Here is a 14205-nt window from a genome sequence, read left to right as displayed (position 1 = left end):
GATGTGGACATATTAAGCTTTACATAGCTGCAGTCTACTCATATAATCTATATCTTGCTTTTTTGATCTAACATAAAAGCAAGATATGGTTAGCTTGTTTTTTTATGTCATTGACAGTTCTTGGTTAACAGCTGTAATGGCTGCACAGCCCTACTTCATCTTTTTTTTTTTTTTTGGACCACCTTCTCCTTATCCATTCATCCGCCAGTGGCCACTTGGGTAATTTCTACCTTTTGGCTCTTGCAATAATGCTACTGTCAACAAGAATGTACAAATATCTGTTCGAGTCCCTGCTCTTAATTGTTTTGGGTATACACCCAGCCTACCATGCTCTTGAATTACTTAAAATGTTGGGGTTTGTGCTGGGAGGTAAGCCAGGTGACTCTGGAGCAGCCTGACCTTGGCTACAGAGGGAAACTGACTGTTCTCTCTCTGCCTAATCTTACTGCCATCTGTCAGGTTCCCAAGCTGTTCATCCCTCACTGTGTGTGTGAAGGGCTTTGGGTGTAAACTACCAAATAGAGGCTCAGCTCCTTTTCCTTTCCCAAGTCCATCCTGCATGTTAGAGTTCTTCAAAGGAATCTCTTGAATTCTGGCCTGGGATCTGGGGTTAAACTAGAACCCAGGTTCTCCCTTTGGCATCTGCCATTGTCCCTTTGGGCCTTAGGGATAGCCCATTGTGGTGGAAGCTGCCATCAGCCTCACTGCACTCAGTGGCCCCTTGGTTCTCCAGAACAGTTTCTCTCTTCTGCACATGAGAACTTGAACCAGAGAGGACTGTCATTAATTGGTGCCTTCATATCACCTATCATTTGGCCATAATGAGCGAGAGTTCTCACTGCTCTTGGGTCTTGCCTTTCCACCTGTTACTGAAAGCTCCTGTTGGTGTCCCTGTCCGCCAACTCACCTGATGGGGCAGATGGCGCTTTCCTCTGAGTGATAAAACAGTCTGATGTGGGGAGCCCACACTCAAGGGTTTTCTTTGGGATCACAGTTTCCTCGCTGTTACTCCTGGCCCTGCCTGAGATCACTGTCATGTGTGGTGCTAATCACCAAAGAATGTCCTGGTTTGATTCCGGATTCTAAGTGATAGTCCTTATCCTCTGATGGCGGAAGAGTTTGGGTGGGAGAGAACAAATGTGACAGGTTGGCTCCAGATGATGTGGTGGATAGGAGCCAACCCCCAGGTACTTGGCTCCGAGTAATGTGATGGCCAAGACAGGAGGGGTCCCACTGCCAATGAGGAACAAAAGCTTGAGGTCTAGTAATGCATTCCACACAGGCTAGGAAGCAAGAGTTTGGATGAGGACAAGAAGCAAAGGCCAGAGCTTAACTGCTTTTTGTTTTTCCTCTATAAAAGTTGGACTATGATTTATGTGGGTAAGAAGGTTTGGAGCAGGACTAAAGCTGCCATTTACAAAATCTTGCCCTAATTCATTGTAGTTTTGGGTGTGTTTCCGAAAGAACCTTTTGCAGGTGATTTTTATTCAGTACTCATTAGCTTAACAGATTTTATGAATTCATTATCTTCTGCATTATTGAAAAACATACCTTTGTATTTGTGTTAAGTACAACATGAGTTATTATGTGAACAAATCACATTAAATTAACCATTATCATTGTGTGTGCAATTCTTGCTGCTGTTTTGGGACCACTTGATGCTGCTTTAAAACAAATGAAACCATTTAACAGATCTTGATACTGCAGTACAGGTTTGCCCCCCTTAAAGTATCCCACCTATTCCTCCTCATGTGAGGCCAAGGCAGCTGTGGTGTGGGTTTTTGGAAAGGAGTTGAATTCTTGAGGGTAGATGGTAAGTTGCACTTGACCGTAGACACACTTTTCTGGGCAGTGATATGTCTCTTAGCTTGCCCTGCAGTTATAGTACAGAGACTCCGCAGAAAGAGGAAGTGGGCTGACCAATTAGATATGCTTAGAGAAACCATATGTGCAATAGCAACAAGGTAAAGAAATTAAATTAGTGGGTTCTTGGGGTCCCAACTGGAAATTTGGGACCCCAAGCAAACCACTGGCCTGCTTAGTGGTCTTGGCCTAGTGCCTTCTGAGCTTTAGTTTATCTTTTTCTACCTATCCTATTGGTTTTGACTAAAGATTTGGAAGGCAGTCCCTCTTATATTGGTGAGGACATTGGAAGACATATATTTCCAAGTAGATCAGGGAAGGCTGGAGTAATTGAGTAGATCTCAGAAGGTGAAGTAACATCAATGTATTCATTTACTGGCTTGTTTATTGTGTAAGGTACGAAGTTTAAAAGGCACAAACATATGGGAGGATTGCTTGAGGCCGGAAGCTCTTAGACTAGCCAGGGCAGCATAACAAGACCTCCATCTTTACAAAAAATAATTTTTTTTTAATTAGCTGGGTGTGGTGGCATGGCACCTCTAGTCCCAGCTACTCGTGAGTCAGAGTCAGGTGGATCCCTTAAGCTTGGGAGTTCAAGGCTGCAGTGAGCTCTGGTCATGCCACTGCGTTCTGGCCTGGGTGACAGAATGGGACCCTGTCTCAAACAAAAAAAGGCACAAACATGTATACAACGAAGAGTCATTTTCTCTTCCATTTTGTTCCCCAGCTACTCTATTACCTTCAGAGGCAAGCATGCTTACCAATTCTTGGGAACTGCTGAAGTTTGAAAAGGATAAATGGAGGCCTAACAGGCAGGTTCCAGGACCAAGGTGCTAGGGAGGGGTGACCCAAGGGAGCAGTATTGCACATGCAACCCTTCACATTGTGGCCAACAGCTCAGGATGTGGGTGTCGTGTGATGTGGCTGCCAGGAAGTGAAATACATTTCAGGCTACATAAATGGGTATTCAGGAGGAAGGAGGAGGTAAGCTGCTCTGCCTATGTGCCACCGTCAGCCAGCACCTGGAGAATTGTGTTCAGTGGTGAACACGGAGCTGTCATGGAAATGTGGACAAACAGGAGCATGTTTAGAGGACAGCCCTAAGATGGATGAGACCCAGCATGTCATGCGAGGAACAGTTGGAGTGTTCGAATGGGGAGCGAAAAGACTCTGGGGTGGGTAAAGGTAGCGCGGGTTGCGGGGGAGAGCATGGCACTATCCTGAAATTTCTGAAGAACCATCAGAGGCAAGAGAGATTAAACACACTATCTAGATCCCCAAGGGAAGACCCAGTGCTGGACCCTGCAGGGAGACAGATGTCATTCAGTGGTTGAACTTTCTAACATAGCAGATTACCATTAGAGGAGCCTGCTCCTAAGTGTGGTGAGCTGTCATCTGAGGTATGTAAGCATCACTTAGGCAAGAGGTTCTCAATAGGGAGCAATTCTTCTCTTGGGACATTTGTCAGTGTCTAGGGTCATATTTGGTTATCACAACTGGGGAAAGGCCGCTACTAGCATCTAGTGTGTAGAGGCCAGGGATGATAGGAATCACATACAGAGAGCACCCCACCTTCGACAATACAGGACTATCTGGCCTAAATGGCAGTAGTTCCAAGTCTGAGAAACCCTAACATTGGCAACCATTTGCCAGAGAAACAAAAACGACTAAAATCTCCCCTTTCTCCGAGACTTTTATGATTGGGGAATGCACGCTCAATTTTTAAAATAGCTGGCTGACTATATAAGGTGAGTGGCCCTTTGCATGTAGCCTTGAAAACATTTTTAAAGATTGCAAGGAGCTTTCAAATAAAGATGAATATTTAAAAACAAACCATTTTATGTAGTGGTAGTAGATTGCATTTCTCTTTCTTTCTGTTTCGTGGAGAGACTCTCCCATCTCAGTTTCCTCTCCTATAAAAGAGAAGTTAATTAGGAGATTTCTTTTAAAAACTAATATTGCATTTTTTCCTTTGCTGAAAAAGTATTACATATTCATCACAAAAAAATAGAAAAATACACAAAAGCAAAGAAAATTACCTGACACCAGTGGCATAGGGATCCTTCCCCTGAATAATATACATATAAAAATGGATCATACTCTATATCCTATTCGTTCTTCTACATCCTGTTTTACAACCTGGCTGTGTGGTGGTACAGCACCTCTAGTCTGCTTTTCACACTGCATGATTTCCCGAATTCCAAATTTCTATGGCACACAAATTGGAAGAATTTCCATACGAACATGTGAGGCCATTTCCTGGAGGAAAAAAGCAGAAACCTGAGTTTCCTTCCTCTCCCATGACGTCTAATGAATGTGAATGTTTCCACAAAAGTTAATACTGAGGCTGCTGCTTTTCCTAGCCTTGACTTTCGTGACTCTTTGCTTACAGCGGGGCTTGGATAGCTCAGAAACTCTATGGGATAGAGATATCCACCACCAGGCCTGTGGATTTTACCTCTTTGTGTATCCATATATCTGTGTGATCCATGGATCCACTGACACTCTGTGTATCAGTGTCCATCCAGGTTTCTCCCTGCTCCGAGTACCATTCTGAAGCCATCTCCTGTCACTTGGACATGCAACCACTTCCTAACTGGTCTCCTCCTCTTGCTACACTGCAAACAAGTTCACACAGTTCTGAATATGATCTTTGCAAAATGGAAACCTGATTGTGTCACTGCCTACCACTTGTACCACCGTCCTCTCCCTCCTCCCAAACATCACAATGGCTTACCAGTACTATGAGGACAAGCAGAAAACTCCTGAACCTGCCCTTTGTGTAGACCCTTTGTGGTTTGGCCCCTGCTGACCTGGCATGCCTCCTTATTTTAACTCCTACTCCATCTCCAGGGCCAACTTAACCGTTTCTTCCCAAGGACATCCTTCCCTGATGCCTTTGACTAGGTCGCATAGCAGCTTGCATCACACACATACCACTTCTTCAAAGTCCTCAGCTTGGTTATACTTTTACATTGGTTTGTGTAATTATTTCATTTGTTTCTGTTTCCCCAGTAAGCTCCATGGAGGCATAGAGTGTCTATTTTTGCGTCATTGTCTCCTAGTGCCTAGTACACAGTAACACACACAACGGATGTTTGTGGAATGAATGAGTACAGGTTTTATAATGGCCGCTTTGTTTTCTGTCATTTTCCTAAGCTTCTATTGCTGACTCTTTAGGTTGTTTCCAGGGTCATTGCTATTACAAAGTACGATGCAGAGAACATCACCATGTAGCCATCTTTGTGTACTTGTGTATTAATGTACCTCTAAAGGATAAAACTGTAGAAATAGAATTCTCAAATCAAAGGCATATGAAGAGGTCATTTGACATGATGTTGGACACCAGCATCATAAGTGTCTTTCTCTACTTGGGAAATTCTGCACTCAATTATTTTGAGTGACAGGCAGAGCCCACTTGCCACTGCAGAGGTGAAAAATGCCAGCTCATTTTCCTATGACTTCCTTGTGGCTAGAGAGCAGGCATGTGACTTTGACTCAACTCAGCAAGATGCTTTCCTCCTTGAGTTGGAAAAGCAGGAACCAGGGTGAATTCATCTCCCCCCAGAGGAAGGCTCCACGGTGACAGTAAACAGCGTCCAGCACAGGCAGTGGCACTATAGTTATGGCAGCTTGCCTGGTCACCATGGTTCTTATCTGTTTTTTTAGGTTTGAGACTTTAGCCTTCCCTGGGATTCTATGAGCTACTCAAGCCTTTCAAAAACAAACAGACAAAAAAAACCAAACACCTTTTTTCTGCTTACATTAACCAGTCAGTAAAACAACCAGGGCTCCCGACTGATGAAGTGTATGCATTTGAAAATCTGGAAGCTAGTGCCAAATTGCTCCAAAGAGGTAGCACAAATTCACACTCCCATCAGCAAGATGCCCAGAATCTGAGTTCCTGTCTTCCCTCTAGTACTTCTTATGTTGCTTTGCAATGACCTATTTCTAGGGAAGGGGGCATTTCTTATTCATTTTTTCTAGACTAAGCCTCTAACCTAGGGCCTGGCAATTTTAGGCACTTACATGCATGCTAAATGAATGAACGAAAAGAACTGTCTTTAAAGAGTTTGAGAAACACCAAACAAAGGTACTGTAGCTTGAATCAGAGACTGGGAGTTGGAAGGACACCCATCTGTCTCCTTATTCGTCTTTTTCCCTTTGTTTTTTTAGAGGCAGAGTCTCCCTATGTTGCCCAAACTAGCCTTGATTTCCTGGGCTTAAGTGATTCTCCTGCCTCAGCCTCCCACGTAGCAGGGACTATAGGCATACACCACTGCAGCTCCTTATTCTGAGGTGGGAGCTAAAAGTCCAGAGGAGGCAAGCAGCTCCACCAAGGAGACACAGCTAGCCAAGTGGAAGCAGTCTTAGATCCAAGTCCACCAAGTCTGTTTTCAGCCCACCTTCAAGTCCACTCCTCTGCAAGGACTGCTGCTTCCACAGCGTTTCTCTTCTTTGGGTCTCCTGATCCAGGGAGTAGATTTCAGCTGAAATGATGTGCAAAGGAGCCACCTCGAACCTATGAAACCGCCAGAAAATCACCGTGTGAAAGGCAGAAGGCTGGCGACCACCCGTTTGGAAAATTGCCTCTGTAGTAACTGGAGGGCACGCATATGTGTGGAAGGATCAAGCGTCAGCCTTGCTGTGGCCACAGTTTTGATTTTCCTTTATTCTTTGTATTGCTTTCAAATCAAAGGGAAGCCGTAGCAGAGAACCTCTTGCCCTGAGCTACACATATGAAAATGAACAAGGTTATAGGAGTCGCGTGTTTTCAATAATGGATCGCTGGTGCCGCCCTTTCTAGTAAATGAAGCGAGACTGTTGCTAGGTTGGCAGTAAGAGGCACTGGGCCGGGGTAGGGGTTCTTAATTCCAGTGGTTTTACCTTTCCCACATCCCCCCACTATTCATTCCAGTCCAACCAATTGGTAGAATAAGAATTCTGAGCAGAACAGTGTCTCATTCTATTTCAAGCACCCCCACCCACTTTTTAACATTTCTATCACCACGGCTTGATAGAGAAAAATATTCACAAAGCCGAGTCCGTTTTGAAGAGAACATCTGTAAAATTGGGTCAGCAGATACATTACACGTTGGCGTGGAAGATGAAATAGAACCCTGTCTGGTCTGAGCTTCACAGCAACAGGGAAGGGCTTTGTTTCCATGGTGGCGCGCGCTTGGACTTGTGCCTTAAGGCTCTGATCCTGCCACACAGCCCAGGCCCCTGGGCAGCCACAGGGCGCCGCCGCCCTTTGCCCTGGCTTTAGGAACAGGCTGGATCTTGGCTGTAGAGACAGCGTGTGGTTCCTCAGAGAACCACTGGAGGCCGCTGTGGCACCAAGAACGCAAGAAGGGCGCCCGGCTGGTGGAGTGGGTGTCTCCACGGAGTAATGACTGTCGCACACACTGACTGTTCTCAAATTCTAGCCCAGGATTTTAAAGACACTGTTATGAATTAACGAGAATAAAATACTTGGCAGATGAAGCTCGCGTCTCGGATCCCCTGGGGTTGTTTTCTAACTGCTTTCTAACTCATTTCCACCCCCCTCTGGAACTGGGTCTCATTTGCAATCCACGAGGCACAGGCTTTATATATGGTGGAAACGTCCTCCCAAAATGACACAAATGTTACCCTTGCAGCCTATAGTATTCATTCCCAAATACTACTGCAAAATAGGATATTATGCTATTTTCAGTCAAGCAGTATCGGCGGCAGGTGGCAACCACCATGTGGGCTGCAGGAGTACGGCTGCCGGATAAAATGCAGGATGCCCTGTTAAATATGAATTTCAGATGAACAATAGATAATTGCTTAATATAAGTATGTCCTACGTAGTGCATGGATCATACTTATACTACATAAATATTCACTGTTTATCTCAAATTCAAATGTAAGTGGGCGTCCGGTATTTTTATTGGTTAAATCTGGCCTTCCTTCACAGGAAGGTTCACTCAGGTGAGGTAGCAAGGAGGTGACCTGGTGCCCTGCGGGCACTTAGAGCTGGGAGGTTGTGAGAACTGAAGCTGAGCACAAAGAGTTCTATTCCAACGTGGGCGGTAATATGTGTCACACGTTCTCACAGAGAACAAATACACTCAGACCTCCCTGGTGAAAAGGGGTCTTGGAGGAAGAGATTTGCACGGTAACTGGAGATAATGTTCCATTTTCCACTTTTTGGTTATTGCCTTTACCATAATACCTACATAGGCATACCAGCTTCGAGTAGCATTATTCCAAGTCCCCCTGAAAGGCAGAGTTCAGTTCCACTGAGTTCAACCAAGGGCCATCATACCCTGGCTCTGGAAGGTCGAGCGCACACACACTCCGCTGATGTAAGCCTTGCCCCTGGTGTGATCGTTTCAGGTCCCAGAGTGAACCTGGGTCTGCTGGTAGATTTTATAGACTATTGGGCAGCCAGAGAAGGAAGTGGAAGGCAGCAGGGGAGAATTTGCATTATACTACAGGAGGCACATCAGGCATTTAGAACCTGGGGGTCCTTAACTCCCCAAGGTCACAACATACTAATGTTCACCTCCCCCAACTCCTCAAAAGGCTCTCCCCTCTGGGTGGAGATCTCCATGAGTTAGTGGTGACATGTGTCCCTGGAATTTTTATTTTATGGCTTGGTGGATAAACAAGAGCAACTTAAGAACCTCCAATCTCTGGCTCCCTTTTGGTGGTCTGCTTAGCAATTCAGGCAGCCCAGAAAAAAAAATGTTGGTGGATCTCAAGAGCAACAGCAAGAGAAGCGCCCTCGTGGCCTCAGATTGATCCTGTTCTGCCTCTTGAGAGCCGGACAACCTTGGGCAAGCCACTTCCCTTCTGTGGGCCTGTTTGCTCGGTGGACTGGGGAAAGTAAGCACGCCTCTCGAGTAGGTTTGTGAGCCCTCAGTGAGGGGGTCTTGAGGACATACAATGCCTGAGCAGTGTCTGGCATCCATTCCATAAATGTGCCTTCTGTTTTTCCTTTCATGAGCCCTGGAGAAGGGTGGGATCCACCTGAAAATGACACTGATCCTGACCCTGACACATGAGTGACCATGGATAAGTCTCAGTCTCCTTCTTGGGTTTGGGTCTCTCCATCTAGGGACATCTTCCCAGTTGTCATACTCTACAGTTCTGTGAGAAGCCAGCTGTTCTGTACATAGGAGCTGTGTTCATTGTGAGTGGAAATATACATCCTACACATTTACTTTCTTTCTTTTTGTAGACACTAGGCTTTGAAGGACCTCCCACCTCCAACCTCACACACATATACATTTACTAACTTCCTCGGGAGCACAGAATCCCAGACATATATTATACCAGGGCAAACTGTAGCTTGACAGCCATTTCCAGGGTGATGAGGACCAGGCCTGGGGAAATGTTTCCTGGCAGAAGGCATGGAGATGTGGCGTCATCCCACAGGTTATCACCTTCAGAGGCCAGATGTTGATCTGGACAGCTAGACCTGCCCTTACACACACACATACACAGCCTAGGGGAACTGGATTTCCTCCATAGATGCTGGGTCATAGAAAGCACCATCTGCCGCATTCCCTGGCCACCCAGTCTTGAGACCTGCCACATCTCCCTCTGATAACCTTGCTTCATTTTCTTCATAGCATCCACCATTTTCTGAACTTGAGTTCTGTTCTTCTTAATGGGTTATGGTACATTTCCCTGCTAGAACGTCAAATGCAGAGAGCAAGGACCTTGTGGCATCTTATTTACCACTGTATTCTCAACACTTCGAATAGGTCCTGACAAATGTTTGAAAAATATGTATTGCATCACTTTTTAATGTTTATTTGAAAGCTTGTAAGAGAAACGGTAGCATATATAAGAATGTCCCCTGAATTTGGAGTGTGAATTCTGACTCCATCCCTGACTGGCTATGTGGCTTTAGGTAAGTGCATGAATCTCTCTGAGCCTTAATCAGTTTCCTCATTGTAAAAGGGCATGATAGTACTACCTATCTTAGTGAGTTGTTGTTAGGATATGATCAGACTATGTGAACTGTTCAGTCTGTCGAAGTCCAGAGCATTAGAACGGTTATGCTATTGCAATATTGTCATGCATTTGGATAGCTCTTGACCTTGAATTAGGCACTTAGGGGTCAGTGGTGATGCTGACACTGGGAATCTGGTCCCCTCATTCCTCACCCAGATGACTTTTGATTCACAGTTCATGGCCCCATCTGAGTGACCTTGGAAAACTGTCTGTACTCATGTGGCAGAAAAGCTGGATTCGGATTTCCTAGTTCCCAGCATCCTTGCTTCCCCAGCTGGCCCTGGGCCGCTCTTCTCACAGGATGATGGGTCAAAGGTGGGGGTGAGGGAGCAAAGGCCAGGACTTGTTTGCTAAAACATTTCCTCTGTTGAAGGCTCTACTGTCTCTGTCATCATTCCCCACTCAACATGCAGCCCAGTTCCCTTTGGTTTTCTTCCTTCCCTTGATGGGCTGCAGCTGTGTATGCTGCACACCTGCAGCATTCATGGGGATGGGGGTCCACTTTTGCTAAGGCTAAATGCAGACCCTGTCCAAGCCTCCCTCTTCTAGGAGCTGCTGAGACTGATGTAGACAGCTTTGTCCCAGGAGACAGTCCAAAGAAACCTGGCTGAGCCAGAGGTCCCTGCACCAGCTAGTTTTGCTGCTACTAAGCTGCTAGGGTTTGCCATCTTTGCCAAGCTTATCTTGCCAATCCACATTTCTAAATAAACTGCCTTAGTTAGATTCTGTAATAAGAGAAGTTGCCGCATCTGTAAGCACTTTGGCAAATATTTGAAAGAGCTCTGAGCTCATGTGTGGGGACTCAGGGATAAGCAGCATTGTGATTTTTTGTTCTTTTCTTGGCCAGTTCCCTTACAGGCCACTGGATAAGAGACTTCAAAATAATTCACTTTACCTAGAGGTGTACATTCATTCATTCAGTTATTTTCTTAATCCATCAACACAGAGTACCGCCTACTCTTGGCCATGCACACACTAGGCTGAAAGGCTTCAAAGGAGCCAGGGGAGGACCCTCAACTGTGAATGGATCATCAGATCTGGGCTTCTAGGAGTGATACTTAACTTCAAGCTCCAGTCCCTTGGGTGTGTGTTTGGGTTTTTTTTTTTTTATGGGATAGGGGTGGGGGACCTCTATCAGGAAGTGGAATAGGCTTTAATCAGCATGTAAGTGTGTGTGGGGTGGGGTAAGATAGAGCAGTCCAGAAGAGGGATGGCAAATAGATTTCTTCTTGCATGCCAAGCCCTGTTGACTGCAAAAGGTTACTGAGTGTGTATTCGGAGGATGCAACTGGGCCCAGAGGAAAAGGCCAATCCACAAAGGCTGTCATGGACCTGGGTGGGGGATCAGTAGGCAAGTGTTGGCCTACTCTTTATAGGTGGAAGCAGTGCAGGTCGAAAGATAGGGTTACTAGTCTGAGATTTTCATCTAAGTAATCTTGTGACCTCAGCAAGTCACCTTTCTGTTCTCTGCTGTGGATCTAAATCTTTATCTGTAAGATGGTATCTTAGTTCAGCTCCCCTAGCAGCAGACCCTGAAACAAGGATTCAGATATAAGTAGCTTATTTGGGAGGTTTTATTAGTCAGGATTCTCCAGAGAAACAGAATCAATAGGAAAAATATATATGTATATACATATATGTATATATAGTTGACCTTTGAACAATGCTGCAGTTAGGGGCACTGATCCTGCATACAGTCAGAAATCCATGTGTAACTTTTGACTCCCCAAAAACTCAATTACCGATAGCCTACTGTTGACTAGAAGCTTTCTGGATAACACAAACAGTCAGTTAACACATATTGCATATGTTATATGAGTTATATACCGTATTCTTACAATGGAGTAAGCTAGAGGAAAGAAAATGTTATTTAAGGAAAACATAAAGAACAGAAAATTCATTTACTATTTATTAAGTCGAAGTGGATCGTCATAAGGATTTTCATCCTCATTGTCTTCATGTTGAGTAGGCTGAAAAGGAGGGGGAAAAGGAATAGTTGACTTTGCTGTCTCAGGAGTGAAAGAGGTAGAAAAGGTGGCGGAGGTGGAAGGGGAGGCAGGCATACTTGGTGTAAATTTTATTGATGAACATCCTTGTATAAGTGGACTTGTGCACTCCAAACTCATGTTATTCAAGGGTAAACTGTGTGTGTGCATCTAGATATGCACACATAAACATACACACCACAGTATATATATACAATTATATACACACATACACACACATATATATATATGTGTGTGTATGTATGTATATGTACATATATGTGTGTATATGTGACAGAGAGAGAGTGTGCACGAGAGACAGATTTATTTTAAGGAATTGGCTTATGCAAGGCCTTAGGGGCTGGCAAATCCGAAATCTGAAGTGCAGATTAGCCAGAAACCCAGAGAAGAAATGATGTTGCAGCTCAAGTCCAAAGGCAGCTAGGAGGCAGAATTACTACTTTCTTGGGACCTCCGTTTTTTTCTCTTAAGGCCTTCAACTGATTGGATGAGGCTCACCTGCATTATGGAGGGGCATCTGCTTTACTTAAAGCCTACTGGTTTAAATGTTAATTGCATTCAAAATAAACTTTCATGGCAACATCTAGACTGGTGTTTGACCAAAAGCATCTAGACTACTGTTTGCCTAGCCAAGTTGGAATATAAAAACAACCCTTAAGAAGGTGACCTCAGGAAACACTGGTAGAAGAATGAAGAAGTGATACAGGGAAGGGAAAGTAGCCCATAAAGGGTGTGTTGTTAAGTGAGTTACCACTGTGGACAACTAGAGTTGAATCCTTGTGGAGACCTCTGGGTACTTGGTATGATTTGGCTGTTTCCCCACCCAAATCTCATCTTGAAGTGTAACTCTCACAATTCCCACATGTCATGGGAGGAAACCCTTGATTGAATTACAGGGGAGGGTCTTTCCCGTGCTGTTCTAGTGATAGTGAATGAGTCTCACCAGATCTCATGGTTTTAAAAAGGGGAGTCTCCCTGCACAAGCTCTTTTTTCTTCTCTTGTCTGCCACCATGCCTTTCACCTTTTACCATGATTGTGAGACCTTCTCAGCCACATGGAACTGTAAGTCCAATAAATATTTCTTTTGTAAGTTGCCCGGTTTCAGCAGCATGAAAATGGATGAATACAGTACCAGAGTAGAATACATGCCTCAGAGTCATCCTGCCCACAGTGTGAAGGAGTTGGGCCATTAATACACTGACTTCCATCAGTCAACATTAAAGAGCTGCTTACAGTGTGGGGGTCAATGCCTCATCCTTCAGGGATGCTATGTGAGCAGATGAAGCTAACACTAGTGGTCAGAGACAGTGTCTAAGCAGAGACTGACATACTGATAGTCAGAAATTAGGCCAGTTTGTATGGAAATGGCAAGGGCTAAGGGACATAGGTGGGACACAAAGAGTGTCTACAAAATAGAGAAAAAGCACGCATTCTCAAACTTCCTTATTGAGTATTTAATTTCCAACAGTAAGGTAAGAAAATAGATATGAAAATACTGGAATTTTAGTCTTTACAAATGAGGAATTAACCATTGAAAAAAACTATTTCAATAACTAGAATTTCAAATTAACATAACTACCCTATTTCAGGAAGATTCCATTTAATCAAAATTTTGCTGATGGATGCCATGTGAGGCTAATTCCTATTCATCTTTTCAATCTTAGTGAGGATGTCATATATTCCAGGAAGGTTCCTCTGTCACCTCTAGTCATGTCAGGTTCTATGTTATACACTCTCCAAGACCCCTGTTATTTTCTTTTCCTTCAGAACATTTCCAAGCTCCCTGAAGGAAAAGACCATACTTCTTGTTTATTAATAATTCCCCAACACCTAGCAGAGTACCTAAAACATAGTAGGTGCTCAATAAGTATTTGATTAAAAATTTAAAGAGATGTGGTCAAGAAATTTTCTTGAAATCCATAATGAATTGCTAAATACTTCAAAATAAATTCATACTATGACTCATACTACAATCAGAAAGTATCTTTAGGAACATAACTGCCTTAATGAAGAGAAAAGAATGACTTTTTATCAATATGGCAATTGTTCATAAGTAAATAAGTGCTCTTAAAGTACTTAAGGAAAAGCACTTTCTTAAGAAGATTGACCCCTGAAATCATGTTTACATTACTAATTTCAGTGGGAAACTTTTCCAACATAGTCTATCAGTCAGTTTGAGTTACATTATGCTGTGGTAACACACAACCCCACACCTTAGTGGTGTAACATAACAAAGTTCTACATCTTATTTACATGATTTCTCTAAAGTAGATCAGCAGGGGGCTGCATTTCTTACGGTCACTCAGGAATTCAGGCTGGTAGAGGCCCTCTTGTCAAAAT

This window comes from Callithrix jacchus, chromosome X (genome assembly GCF_049354715.1).
Source record: "Callithrix jacchus isolate 240 chromosome X, calJac240_pri, whole genome shotgun sequence".
Classification (NCBI taxonomy): Eukaryota; Metazoa; Chordata; class Mammalia; order Primates; family Cebidae; genus Callithrix; species Callithrix jacchus.
This window is presented reverse-complemented; position numbering follows the sequence as displayed.